The following is a 14,965-nucleotide window of genomic DNA, read 5'->3' as shown; positions in this document are numbered from 1 at the left end:
GGGCTCTCAGAGCTCCACCCAAAACTTCAAAACCTTTGTTTTTGTTTTTTTTTCCCAGTTTGCAGCTCTTCACTCCTTCATTCCTTCACTCCTTCACTTCTTCACTCCTTCACTCCTTCACTCCTTCACTCCTTCACTCCTTCACTTCCTAACTCCTTCACTCCTTCACTCCTTCACTCTCTTCACTCCTTCACTTCTTCACTCCTTCACTCCTTCACTCTCTTCACTCCTTCACTTCTTCACTCCTTCACTCCTTCACTCTCTTCACTCCTTCACCTCTTCACTCCTTCACTCGTTTGTGTCGTCGCCGCTGAGCGGACGACTGAGGCGGTTCTCGTGACGGTTCTCGTGACGGTTCTCGTGACGGTTCTCGTGACGGTTCTCGTGGCGGTTCATGTGGCGCCGGCAACAGGGCGGGAAACAGCGCCCGCCGTGGCTGCGTTTTAACTGGTGGGGAATGCAAAAGGGGCGTGGCCGTGGGGCTGCGGGGTTGCCTCCACCAAGCGACGCAGATGCCGGGATGGAGGCAGCTCCACCAGCGTCACTCGGCTCCGGCAGATGTTTGATTCGGCACATTCTGGAGGAAACATCTGGAAGCAAACGATTCTTTCTTACTGTCTTCATCCCTTCATTCCCCTCATCCCTTCATCGCTTCACCACGCTTCACCACGCTTCACCATGGTTCATGATGGTTCTTGATGGTTTTTCATGGTTCTCGATGGTTCTTGATGGTTCTCGATGGTTCATGATGGTTCTTGATGGTTTTTCATGGTTCTCGATGGTTCTTGATGGTTCTCGATGGTTCTTGATGGTTCTCGATGGTTCATGATGGTTCTTGATGGTCCTCGATGGTTCTTGGTGGTTCTTCATGGTTCTTCATGGGCCTCAAATCTTTTTTTATTTGAAATTTGACAAGAAATGAAATTAAATGAGTCTCCCCCGATGAGATGAGGCGGTGGGTGGGGGTGGGTGGTGGGTGCATTGACTTGAAGATAAGATCCACGACTCCCACGTCTTACCCCCACTACAGCCCCTCCCCCGACCCCCCCCCACCAGCCTTCACCACCCCCCAGACCTCCCTGATTGCTCCTCCACCCACTAAATCATCAACGGGTGGAGCGTGATGAGGTTGTCTACTCCTACCTACCTCCACTTTACCACTCCTCTACTCTACTCCAACCTCCCCAGACTCGAGCGCCACCTCCCTCCACCTCCTACTCCTACAGGCGTCCGTCGCCTCGCCCTTTCCTTCGAGGCGAACACGGCGGCTGAGACCCTCGTGCACCGCACCCGCCGCGGCCCAGCCGCCCGCTCTCTGCGACCGGCGTCACCGGAGGTGTGTTTGAAAAGCCTGCTCCTCCGGTTCAAAAACCCTCGACTGCGTGGGCCCCAGGAAGGCGGAGCGTCAGGGCGGGCCTCCCCCTCGGGGAGGTAAACACCGGGGAAGGGCGGCGGTGCCAACGAGAAGCCTCTTCAACGACTTTAATTCCTCGGAAACCCCCCCCAAACAAACCGAGGCCCTGTTCCAAAAGATTAAACACGCGCATTGACTCATGTGCCGTGCGGCTCGGCCCCTTCTGACGATTTCAAGTCAAACAAAATCACAGTTTAAGTCTGAGCACCGACCGACGCGGCCTCGGCTCCGGCTCCGGCTCCGGCTCCGGCTCTGAACCGGCTCCGGCTCCGGCTCCGGCTTCGTGGACTTTAATTCAATACGTTGAGTGAGAGTCGCCGGCTCCTCCGGCTCTCAATGGCTGCCTTTAAAGACAAAAAGCTCCCCCGCTCTTTTAAGCGGACGACGTCTCGGCAGCGTTTGGGGAGATTGAGTTTCCCGGAGTGTAGGAGCGCTGAGTGTAAATGTTTGAGAAAGAGATAAGTAGCGCAGCGCGGGCTGAGCCTGGGTGCCAGGGGTCCTGCCCCGCTCCCTCTCAGGGAATTGGGGAGTTGGCAGCGTTCCCTTCCACTCAGTGAAAAAGTTTTGTTTTTTTTAATGTCGCTGGTAAACCTGTTGCCCCCTCTGTACCGCTGTCTCTCTCTCTCCCTCTCCCTCTCTCTCTCCCCCCCTCTCCCTCAATCCCCCCAGCGAAAGAGCTGGAAAAGCCATTTAGGATGGATATCAGATGATGTGAAAGGCATGCGGCAGGCGTGTAAATCTGAAGTGCTGCTGTTTCCAGATCGCTGCGTGTGTAAACCCAAGGGTGAATCACGTGTGTGTGTGTGTGTGTGTGTGTGTGTGTGTATGTGTTGACACTGCGCGACGACTTGTTCACAATGTTGAGGAGGAAATTCCTCCAAATGGTACGAACACATATTGAGATTTATTAAAAATATACTTTAATATAGTGGAAAACACATGTTTTTTTAAAGAACATATTAATAAAATATAATAACTATAAGAAATATAATATCAAAAAATATATTATATATATAATGTAATAATGTAAACTATAAAAAATATATAAATTAATCTATTATAATAAATAATATAAAATTTAAATATATATAAATAATAAAAATAATATAAAATAATAATAATATATAATAATATACACCCATTTTGTATTATTCAGATGCATTTTTTATATATTCCTAATAAATAAATAATTAGAGGTTTTACAACACATTTAAATGTTTGTTACATTTCACTGCATATATGTATGAAAGTATGTATATGTATTTGACAAATAAAAAAATCTTGAATCTTGTTTATTGCAAGATTGCAAATAAATGATTTATGATATTTTTATATATTTTTCAATACCTATTGTATTTGTATTGCATCAATATGCATATTAAATATAGATTATACTCTATATTTCAAACATATCCCTGTTTCATCTCTTGATATGTAATAAATAAATATCACCAAATCTTAATAAATATCACTTAAATATCAAATAAACTTGTTCTAAATCTTGTATTTTTGAAGGAGCTTGAATTCAGACTCATTCCCCGTAAATGGGCAAGTGTGTGTGTGTGTGTGTGTGTGTGTGTGTGTGTGTGTGTGTGTGTGCGCGTGCGTGTGTGTGTGTGTGTGTGTACACACAACGTGGATGCACACACACACACATACATCTATATGCTCTTGGATGACTGAAGCATTCCACATGAAGGTGGTGAATTGATCCCAATCCAGAGGCGGAGACACACACACACACACACACACACACACACACACACACACACACACACACACACACACACACACACACACACACACACACACACACACACACACACACACACACACACACACACACACACACACCTCACAATGACCTGAGAAATCCACAAGCTTCCCTCAACACAGTGGGATGAGTCACAGTGTGGAACATGCAGAGCACGGAGGGAGAGCGAGGGAGAGGGGGAGAAAGACAGAGAGAGAGGGCGAGAGATGAACGGGAGAGAGAGGGAGGACGGGAGGGAGTGAGGGGGAGGACGGGAGGGAGTGAGGGGGAGGAAGGGAGGGAGTGAGGGGGAGGAAGGGAGGGAGTGAGGGGGAGGACGGGAGGGAGTGAGGGGGAGGAAGGGAAGGAGTGAGGGGGAGGTTGGGAGGGAGTGAGGGGGAGGACGGGAGGGAGTGAGGGGGAGGAAGGGCGGGAGTGAGGGGGAGGAAGGGAGGAAGGGAGGGAGTGAGGGGGAGGAAGGGAAGGAGTGAGGGGGAGGACGGGAGGGAGTGAGGGGGAGGACGGGAGGGAGTGAGGGGGAGGAAGGGAAGGAGTGAGGGGGAGGACGGGAGGGAGTGAGGGGGAGGACGGGAGGGAGTGAGGGGGAGGAAGGGAAGGAGTGAGGGGGAGGACGGGAGGGAGTGAGGGGGAGGAAGGGAAGGAGTGAGGGGGAGGACGGGAGGGAGTGAGGGGGAGGAAGGGAGGGAGTGAGGGGGAGGAAGGGAAGGAGTGAGGGGGAGGACGGGAGGGAGTGAGGGGGAGGACGGGAGGGAGTGAGGGGGAGGAAGGGAAGGAGTGAGGGGGAGGACGGGAGGGAGTGAGGGGGAGGAAGGGAAGGAGTGAGGGGGAGGAAGGGAGGGAGTGAGGGGGAGGACGGGAGGGAGTGAGGGGGAGGAAGGGAAGGAGTGAGGGGGCGGGAGAGGGAGCGGGCGGAGAAAGACAAAGAGGGACGGGGGGAGGGAGGGAGGGGAGAGAGACAGGAAGTAGTCGGTTAATGACAGGAAGTAGTCGGGTTATTGACAGGAAGTAGTCGGGTTATTGACAGGAAGTAGTCGGGTTATTGACAGGAAGTAGTCGGGTTATTGACAGGAAGTAGTCGGGTTATTGACAGGAAGTAGTCGGGTTATTGACAGGAAGTAGTCGGGTTATTGACAGGAAGTAGTCAGCTTATTGACTCGTACTTGCTCCACCGTCTCGGACACTTATTTGAACATGTCTCCGTTTCGGTTCTTTCCCCCATACAAATCTTTATCTCCCTCATCAAACTCAACATAAAAACACTCGTAGCCTCCCAACCAAAGTGCATGTGTTTACCAGCGGTCGCCATGGTGACCGTTGTCAATCTGCCCAAACAGCTCTTTCCGGGTCAAATCACTGCAGCAGAATCTGAGTGTTCTGTTTGGATACCAGATGATCAGACCTGGATTCCTCCTCCATTGTTCCATTTGTCGTGGCGTGTAAACACCTGCACCCAGGTATGATCATAGGGTTATGACCCAGAAAGAGTTGTTTGGGCAGATAAACTCCGGTCACCATGGCCACACCTGGTAAATATGTACACTTTGGGTGGGAAAGTGAGGGGGGGGGGCTATGTTGACTTTGATGAAGGATGAGGGTTAAGGGAGATGAATATTTGGAGAAATTCGGACGCAAGAACCCAAATGGAGACATACTGGGGAAAAGGGTTTCCCCAGACGGTGGAGAAACTACTTCCTGTCAATAGCCTGAAAACTTCCTGTTAATAACCCGACAACTTCCTGTCAATCACCCTATTACTTCCTGTAAATAACCTGACTACTTCCTGTCAATTATCCTATTACTTCCTCTTAATAGCCAGACAACTTCCTGTCAATAACCCGAATACTTCCTGTCAATCACACTATTACTTCCTATAAATTAGCCGATACTTCCTGTCAATAACCCGACTACGCCATTCGCCGTGTAAACTCTGTTTTTTCAGTCATGGTATTATTCCAAATGCATGTAAACACCTTGAACACATTTTTATGTAAACCCAAAATTGATTTGGATCTGGTATCTAGTGCATGTAAACACGGCAAGTACCAAGAGTTACTATTAAGTACTTGTACTGGTGTGTTCCTGATTCATATACTTACTTTTTATGTATTTATTGCAGGTGGTGTGGGGTTATGGAGCAATAAACGTCTTTATAAATGAACACCTGAATCACTACTACAACTACTGGAATTACTGCCACAGCTTCTACTCCTTGTGATTTATGGTACTACACACATATTATATTACATCACAACAACCTTATAGAGAATAAGTGTGAACCTCAGAATGAAGAATTCAGTAAAATAAGCCGAGAAATCACTAATAAGCAAGAAGAAATGGCAACACGCATAGAGAGCAAGGAGAGGACAGGAAACATATTTCAATGCACAATAACTGGACCATGAACGTCAAAATAAATATAACAAACCAGATGAACAAACCTCAGAATGGACAACGAATGATCATAATATTGATTCAAAAGAAGAAGGAAAAAGGAACCCATTGGTTGTTAACACCTGCCAGAGCCGGAATCAGCCTCGTGCATAAATCAACGGACAGGAACACTCCTTGTAGTGTGTGTGTGTGTGTGTGTGTGTGTGTGTGTGTGTGTGTGTGTGTGGTGATGAATCACACAGTGCGTTGTGTAATTAACCTTATCTCACCTCCAGAGCATCTGATAGTCAGGCGTGCAGCTGCCATGGGGGAACCAACACGCTGTTCCCGCCAATGTAGGTCCACCGGAAGGAAGCCTTCATTTGGCCTGTCTGCGGCGTTTGGGGAAAAATAAGTTTGCAACGATAAGAATAACAATAATTATAATAATGAGCAAGTTTCACAATATGCCCAATAATTCGCCGTGCATTTGCCTCGTATGCTGCGTTGCAATTCCGAGTCGGTGGTCCTCACTTTCGTGCTCGACGTGTTCCGTTGCCTCTGGGAAAACATGGACGCCGCAGTAGATTTGTGTTTGTTTTGCAGATTGTGGATTCTACAGCATCCGCACAAGGAGCTAAAACTACTATTTCAAAGTATTTTTGATCCTAATTGGACGTGTTTATGAAGAAAAACCAACGCGAAGGGAACTTTTGTTCACACACAGACATATTGGCTCGGGAAACCGGGGCCCGAGCGTTTTAACCCCGAATTTACGACTTAAAATTCCGTCTTCAACGGCCGTTCCCTTGCACTTTTCCAAGTAGGGCGTCGGCCATCGGTTCATTCAGTTACTAAGTGAAATGAGACAAAGATTCAGACTCCAACGTGTCATGTGCACGGCATGTCTTCATGGTTCTAACTGAGGTTCATGCCGATGTGCTGTTTGATTCATCGGCTCCAGAGGAAGTTCGGAAAAGGCGAGACTGGTGCTGTCTGGTGCTCTCTGGCTGCTTCTCCAGGGCGGTTTTCCAGGTGCGGTATCATTGGCAAGCCTTATCTTGCTGGTTGGGTCTTGAACCTTGGTTCTACAATGAGGAGTAAATCTCTAGATCCAAGACACCGTTTGCTGTTGGAGGACTGGATGCCGATATGTTTCGGCAGGTACATGGGGGAGGGTCTCGCCTGGCCTTGATGTCCATGGTGCGCTCTTTGATCAGGTGTGTTTTTTTTTTTTTAACTGTCAATGGGCATCAAGGTCCGGGATTCTCTGGGCGACATATGCGTATTCTTGAGGAACGAGCCCTCGCGGCACCCGTGATCTGTCCTCCGCTGTGCGTCCCCGGGCCTCCAAATGAAACAAATCGAAACAGTGTGCTCCGTTAAAAAAACAAAAAACCTCACTCCGTATAATGGGGACACTTCCTTAGTCATTCTCCTACCACCTCCCCAGCCCCACTCGTTGACAGATCATCTAGAGCGGCAAAATGGCTAGAACCAGGGCTGACTTTCTCTATTTTTTTGAGCAGCTGCCCCTCTTAACGTCTCTGCCTGGGTCTGCGTTTCGGCTTCGGATCTCCAGGCGAAAGGCTTTGGTCGCGGCCGGTTTAGATGGACATGCCAATGTCCGCCTTGAATATTTCTTGGTTTCAAGCTGCTGTTTACAGTCATTGTGTCTGTGTCAACAACAGGCAACAGGTTCCCCGATGACCATGTTTTCTTTCACAATATATCGGCCCTTGAAGTTCACTTGCAAAGTTTCAAGATCACGGGCTACGGTACTTATTCACCTTAAAAACATTTAAAGCCCAGTTTCACAACTAAAGTCAGCAAAAGGTTTTTTTTTTTTAAATAGTTATTCTGTATATTCTGCAAATGAGTGTGCATTTCACTCTAGTCCTCAAGCCGTCCTGGTTAGCGGCGTTATATGTTAACCGCGGGGTTCATGTAATGTGTAACCTGCAGAGGACCAGGTGCATTCTGCAGAGCGAGGCGGACGGTTCGCCCTCTGTACCCGGCTCCAAAGGTCACAGACGCTGCTTCCTGCTCAGCCCAGCAGCACCTACGCTGCTCCCACAGACCCTCCAAATGTAGAGACACGATCCTAAATCCACGCAGTGCTCTTCTGCCCACCCCACACAGTACACAACCTTCTGACCTCCGCCGGACCGCCGTCGCTGTTGTGTTCAGTCGCCCCGGCAACGTTGAGTGTTGACGACGAGGGTTTAAAGGCAAAAAAAAAATGTAATCAATGTTTGCGGCCCAGGAAGTAGATAATTACCACAGGACTGAGTGTATATACACTGTTCAGAGGCGGTTTCTCCACCTCAGAGGGACCTTCAACACCTTCTCTCCTTCCCTCATCGGAGTGCGTTTCCTCTGCACCAACCTTTCTAACGCTCCCTTTCTGTTTATATTCAAATCAAACTCTTACCTCTTCAGTAACAGCTGACCGATGTTACAGTCGTGAGTTTCCGTTTTCAACATTGGGGCGATGCCTAAATTTGAGCAAGCACAACCTGATTAAGACAGTCAGGTCACTGCCTTATTACCGGTATCCAGAGTGTTGGTGTGCATGTACCTGTAGACACACTCATCATGGGGTGTCGCTCAGCCATAACCTAGTTGCTGTCCCGGAGCACAAGATTGAGATGTCTACTGCGATTATCGAGGCCATTCCCCGTGCGAAACGGTGCTGGCATTCTCTCTAAAAAGGCAGGGGTGAAGTCGTTTTCAGTCTTTGGTCAAATGTGCCATCACTTCGGACGGAAGCGGTGGTGTCACAAAGAGCAGTTTTATTGAAGAGAAGAGCGAGGGATGAAATGGTAGTTCTAAATCGACCTACAGCAATGACATGTTATAGAAAAAGTATTAGGTTTCAAATGCAAACGTCCGTTGTACCCACGCATCAAAAACACACGGGTACCGATGGGCAAACCGTGGACCTCAGCGGACTGCCTTTAAACCATTAAAAGCTTTTTCCTCAATAATTTACCGCCCCTTCAATCCTTCACGGAGCACCGGAATATTAGTTTCATCTTCTGTCGGTGCCCCTGCGGCCTCGACCCCTGGCGCTCCGTTCTGCGGGGCTGCCTGTAATGCTGGCGGTCGCAGGAATTAAGCCCATTCTCCCGCTGCATTCACTGCAAATCTCCCTTTATACCCGAGCCCTGGGTGAATGGATACGAGCGTCAGCTAAACGGCTGAAACCCAAACTGCCGACCAGCTCCTATACGGGCCTTTTAGAGTCGGTGCAGTAATCCCCGCCGGCGAGCGCGTCGCGCCCGTAGCCCTGGCGCTCGGCGCCGAGCACGGAGCCGGGGGTTGGGTTACGTCGGCGGGGTTCTTTTGACCGGGCCGCCGGAGGGGCGGGGTGAGTGGAGGTCCTGAGCGCCGGAGAGAAAAGGTGCTTATGAACGACGCACATTGTTGCGAGCCCCGGGGAGAATACCGAGCACTCTGGCAAAGCAGGCGGAATTTCCTACCGTGATGTTATCTCGACCAAGACATTTAACCGCAGCCAAACGAACGGGGGTTGGGGGAGAGAGGGAGGGAGGGAGTGAGAGAGAGAAGGTAGAAGAGAGGGAGAGAGAGAGAGAAAGAGAGGGGAGAGGGGTAAGAGAGCGCGAGAGACAGAAAGAAAGAGGGAGGGACGTAGGGGAGAGGGAGAGAGGAAGACCAATTCAAATACGACAGTTTGGAAGAAATGAGCAACAGGCGTACAGCCACCCTGATTCTGGGCCCGATTACCTAGACACAGGACGGGTGTGGCCGCTCCAACGCCACCGCCCCCCACACCGCACAAGCATATGTTTGATAGGCATCCGTCCATTTTGTTTGCCCACTTTAATGGAGAGATGCTGAGTGGGCCCCCAGTCCATCACTCAGTGGCTGCGCTTCACACCCAAGGTCAATTTAGTCTCCAATTAGTCAGAAATGTCTTGGGACCCAAATGTCTTTGGACTATGGATGTGCGCGATTGGTCGACTAGTCGATTAAACGTTGCTACCCTCGCTAGTCTGCACCAGAAATACCAGTTGTTAAAACGTATTATCATTATTATTTTATTAACGTACACATTTAAATTGCTATTTGACATAATTTGCACTGAATTGTAACAGTAGGCAGCCCTCGTCAAATGCTGCTTTATGAAAAACGAGCGTCCGTTATGAATGTTCACAACAAAACACAGATTCCCTCAGTGGCGGCGAGTGAAGAGGGAAGGGCCCGGCACCGGGTCCCCGCCCGCCCAGCTCAGCCGGGAGCGGGAGATGTCCCCTCATCACGGACCCCTCGTCGGGCGGTGTTCCTCCGTCGGCCTCCGCCCGAGCCCGTCGTGGAGGGTGGAGCTTGAGCGTACGTGATAATACCCGAAAGACGGTGAACTATGCCCGGGCAGAGGGATATTAAAGATGATTTGTTTTTTTGAACAATGTGATCAACGGTTTCGAATGGCTCTTATGATGATATAAGCAACACTTTTTTTTTTTTGACTTGAGACTGGCCGACTCGTCTAAGTTTAAACTTGCCTTTAAATGTCAGGGAAATTAGTCATCAGGAACATCCCAGCTTTGGACTCAGACGTCTTGAATGTCTCGGCCCTTTACCAACACCGTCCATGCCGAGGACTTTCTACAAAACGTACGTACTCCGAGCATGTTCTTCCAAAAGCCCCAATTCTCACTTCTGTCAAATGCTTCACACTGTTTTATGGTGCATGACCTTTGAAGTAATAAAGGGTGGAGAACAATGCCAAGTTCTTATCACCTTTTTTCTCCCGGCGAAACCTTTGACAACACTAAACATCGTACGACTGGACAAATTGGCCCAATCGCAACGTGAACCTTGTGCGCTGTAGTAAAAATTCCTCAGATATTTAAGTTGAACTACTCTGAACAGTTCCTGTTTCCATTGGTCTTTATTGTTCAGAAGACGACGACGACGATGCTTTAAGTAAGGGATTCGATACTATGACACATTATGGTGCGCTGAGCAAAAGACCTCAATGTGAGACTTACACAGAGATGAAAAAAAATCAACGGTGGACTCGTTCACAAAAAGCTTCACTTTTCGCATCGTGGAGAACGTTGCCGGGTTCAACATGTTCCCTTGGTTTTTGGTTTCAGCGTCAATACAAAATGAACACAAGGAACACATTAATCAATGACTGGGAGACAGCATCATAAAGATACCTGGACTCTCCAACTTATCATTTCTATCTCATCAGCATCAGATAAAAACAAAAGTGTCTTATCGTACGGTATTGCACAGGCTCCAGTTACAGTATTTTACTGTAAAACTACCGCTCAGCGGCTGTTGGAAAATTTTTTTTTTTATCTTTCTGGAATTCCTTGAAACAAATATCTATTTCTTCTACACAACCACTTTTATTTTCGCCACCTCATTTACATATAGGAGGTCATTTCTTCTGGTGAGGTCCGGTGCGTCAAAAGACAAAAATCTTAACAGCCCGAGAAGAAAGGAGAATAGAAATAAAATTCAAATTTAACTAAAATTAAAATGTCAAATTTATACGAAGAGGCAAAAACGATGAACGATCTTTCGAATGAAGGTAAAAAATGAGGATCACTCGGACGCGCCTTCTTGCAGAAAAGAGAAGCTTTTACAGCTTCTCCTCAAATGTCAATTCCTCCTCTTTGCTAAAAGTGAAATAATAAGCAAGGAGCAAACGGACGAGGGAAACCCTGGGAACCACCGCTGAGTTGGCCCTACACCGGAAGACGGGCGACGCTCCCACCCGGGTGAGGGAGGCTGACCGGCTGCAGACACAAGCTCAGGCGGCGTTGTGAGCGTCCCCAACAGAAGGGGACGTCAGGGCTGATCTTTGGGGCCTGGGATGGTGGAGGTGCTGGGTAATGATTAGCGGTGCCTGTGCCTAGGGCACGGGATACGTCGGCTCTGGAAGGAAACGAGTCCGACCTGAGCGTCATGGTTCAGAGCTTCTGCGACATGGAGGAGCTTCTCTGCACCCACGGAATTTAAGATCTATTTCCATTGGTGCATTAACTCAAGCTGACTCAGGCTGACTCTATAGTACTAATAGTAGTACTAGTAGTAGTAGTAGTAGTAGAAATAGGACTAACAGTATTTACTGCAGAAATAGGACTAACAGTATTTACCATTGTTAGTGAACGTGGTAGTAGTAATAATAGTACTAGTAGAAATAGTACTAGTAGGGTATGGACAAGCAGCAGCAGAAATAGGACTCACAGTATTTACTCATATTAGTGAACGTGGTAGTAGTAGTAATAGTAATAGTATTACTAGTAGTAGTAGTAGTACTAGTAGGGTATGGACAAGCAGCAGCAGAAATAGAACTCACAGTATTTACTATTATTAAGTCAAGTCAAGTCACACTTTATTTATAAAGCGCATTTCATAGCAGGGCAACACAAGGCGCTTTACAAAGAAATACAAAAAAGAAAGAGAGAACGTAGTTGTCAGCCGGTCATGACAAAAGAATGCCCCTGAAACAACAGCAACAACAAAAGCAACAGCAACAACAAATACAACAAAAACAACAATAAAAGCGAGTCCAACCACAGTGGCAACAACAGCATCAGCAGCAGCAACAGAAAACAACAGCAGCAGCAGCAGCAGCAGCAGCAGCAGCAGCAGCAGCAGCAGCAGCAGCAGAAACAACAACAATGGCAGCAGCAACATCAACACCAGCAGCAACAACAGCAAAACAACATTAAAAACAACAGCAGCAACGCACACGCAAGGACGTCACCAGAACCGGAAGTAGTAGCTCTCACCGGAACCAGAAAAGTCACTCAGTTTAGAGATGTTAGAGATGGTTAAGTTGAGGTATAAGGTTAGAGATGTTTAAATTAGGGAATGTGGTAGTAGTAGTAATAGTACTAGTTGTAGTAGTAGTAGTAGTAGTAGGAGTAGTAGTACTAGTAGGGTATGGACAAGCAGCAGCAGAAATAGGACACACAGCATTTACTATTATTAGTAAACGTGGTAGTGGTAATAGTAATAGTACTAGTAGCAGTAGTAGTAGTAATAGTACTAGTAGTAGTAGTAATAGTACTAGTAGTAGTAGTGGTAATAGTAGTAGTATTGCAGTCTTTAAATGTCAGCGTAGTGTGCACGTCAGAATGTTTCCTGGTTGCTTGGATGATATGAGTGAAGCATCACTTCCTCTGGGTTACAGGGTCACAACACAGCAGCCCTAAGAACACAACAACAACAACAACAACAACAACAACAACAACACAGCAACACAACAACAACACAACAACAACAACAACACAACAACACATCAACAAACAACAACATAAACAACAACACAACAACAGCAACACAACAACAACACAACATCAACAACGACACAACACAACACAACAACAACAACAACACATAAACAACAATAACAACAAAACAACAGAGAGAGACAGGGAGGTAGAAGAGAGGGGGAGGTAGAAGAGAGGGGGAGGTAGCGAGAGGGGGGGAGGTAGAAGAGAGGGGGAGGTAGAAGAGAGGGGGGGAGGTAGAAGAGAGGGGGAGGTAGAAGAGAGGGGGGGAGGTAGAAGAGAGGGGGAGGTAGAGAGAGGGGGGGAGGTAGAAGAGAGGGGGAGGTAGAGAGAGGGGGGGAGGTAGAGAGAGGGGGAGGTAGAGAGAGGGGGAGGTAGATAGAGGGGGAGGTAGAGAGAGGGGGGGAGGTAGATAGAGGGGGAGGTAGAGAGAGGGGGGGAGGTAGAGAGAGGGGGAGGTAGAGAGAGGGGGAGGTAGATAGAGGGGGAGGTAGAGAGAGGGGGGGAGGTAGAGAGAGGGGGAGGTAGAGAGAGAGGAAGGTAGAGAGAGAGGGGGAGGTAGAGAGAGAGGGGGAGGTAGAGAGAGAGGGGGGGAGGTAGATAGAGAGGGGGGGAGGTAGAGAGAGGGGGAGGTAGAGAGAGAGGGGGAGGTAGATAGAGGGGGGGAGGTAGAGAGAGGGGGAGGTAGATAGAGAGGGGGGGAGGTAGAGAGAGGGGGAGGTAGAGAGAGAGGGGGAGGTAGATAGAGGGGGGGAGGTAGAGAGAGGGGAAGGTAGAGAGAGAGGGGGAGGTAGAGAGAGAGGGGGAGGTAGAGAGAGAGGGGGGGAGGTAGATAGAGAGGGGGAGGTAGAGAGAGGGGGGGTAGAGAGAGAGAGGGGGAGGTAGAAGAGAGGGGGGGAGGTAGAGAGAGGGGGAGGTAGAGAGAGGGGGGGGAGGTAGAAGAGAGGGGGGGAGGTAGAGAGAGAGGAAGGTAGAGAGAGAGGGGGAGGTAGATAGAGGGGGGGAGGTAGAGAGAGGGGGAGGTAGAGAGGGGGAGGTAGAGAGAGGGGGGGAGGTAGAGAGAGGGGGAGGTAGAGAGAGGGGGGAGGTAGAGAGAGGGGGAGGTAGAGAGAGGGGGGGAGGTAGAGAGAGGGGGAGGTAGAGAGAGGGGGGAGGTAGAGAGAGGGGGGGAGGTAGAGAGGGGGAGGTAGAGAGAGGGGGGGAGGTAGAGAGAGGGGGAGGTAGAGAGAGGGGGGAGGTAGAGAGAGGGGGGGAGGTAGAGAGAGGGGGAGGTAGAGAGGGGGGGGTAGAGAGAGGGGGGGAGGTAGATAGAGAGGGGGAGGTAGAGAGAGAGGGGGAGGTAGAGAGGGGGAGGTAGAGAGAGGGGGGGGTAGATAGAGAGGGGGAGGTAGAGAGGGGGAGGTAGAGAGAGGGGGGGGTAGATAGAGAGGGGGAGGTAGAGGGGTGGAGGTAGAGAGGGGGAGGTAGAGAGAGGGGGGGGTAGATAGAGAGGGGGAGGTAGAGGGGGGGAGGTAGAGAGACTACTTAGTGGAGTGACACGCGATAGTGTCCGACCCAAAGTGGAACGGCTTTAGGCCTCGACCTGGAGGAGGAGGGTCAACGGGAACAAAGAGGTTCAGTCACTGAGGAGTGTGTGTGTGTGTGTGTGTGTGTGTGTGTGTGTGTGTGTGTGTGTGTGTGTGTGTAGAGTGGTTTTGTTTTTGAGTTGGTGTGAGCGTGCACGTGTGAACTGTTTGCATGTACAGTATAAGTACAACAATCGATTTGCCCACTTGTTCAGCGCCTGCGGCTCCAAAGGCTCCACGACAGAAGAGCGAAGGCAGTAAGTTGAAAAGCAGAGGAGTGGGCACACAACACACAACACACAACACACAACACACAACACACAACACACAACACACAACACACAACACACAACACACATAAGATCCAGCGAAAACGACCTTCGTGAGATTTCTCCAAACGACCTTCATTGGTTTTGCAGCGTTTGATTTCGGCGTCCGGGCTCCGCCGCTCAGCGCTCCCAGCAAGCACACGCTGAGCCGGCCGGGAAGGCAGGAGGGACGGGCTCCCGTCCCCCTGCAGGGGCGGAGCAGCAGGGCCCGGCAGGTGGAGGCAGCGGGT

This window comes from Zeus faber (assembly GCF_960531495.2).
Source record: "Zeus faber genome assembly, chromosome: 12".
Lineage (NCBI taxonomy): Eukaryota > Metazoa > Chordata > Actinopteri > Zeiformes > Zeidae > Zeus > Zeus faber.
This window is presented reverse-complemented; position numbering follows the sequence as displayed.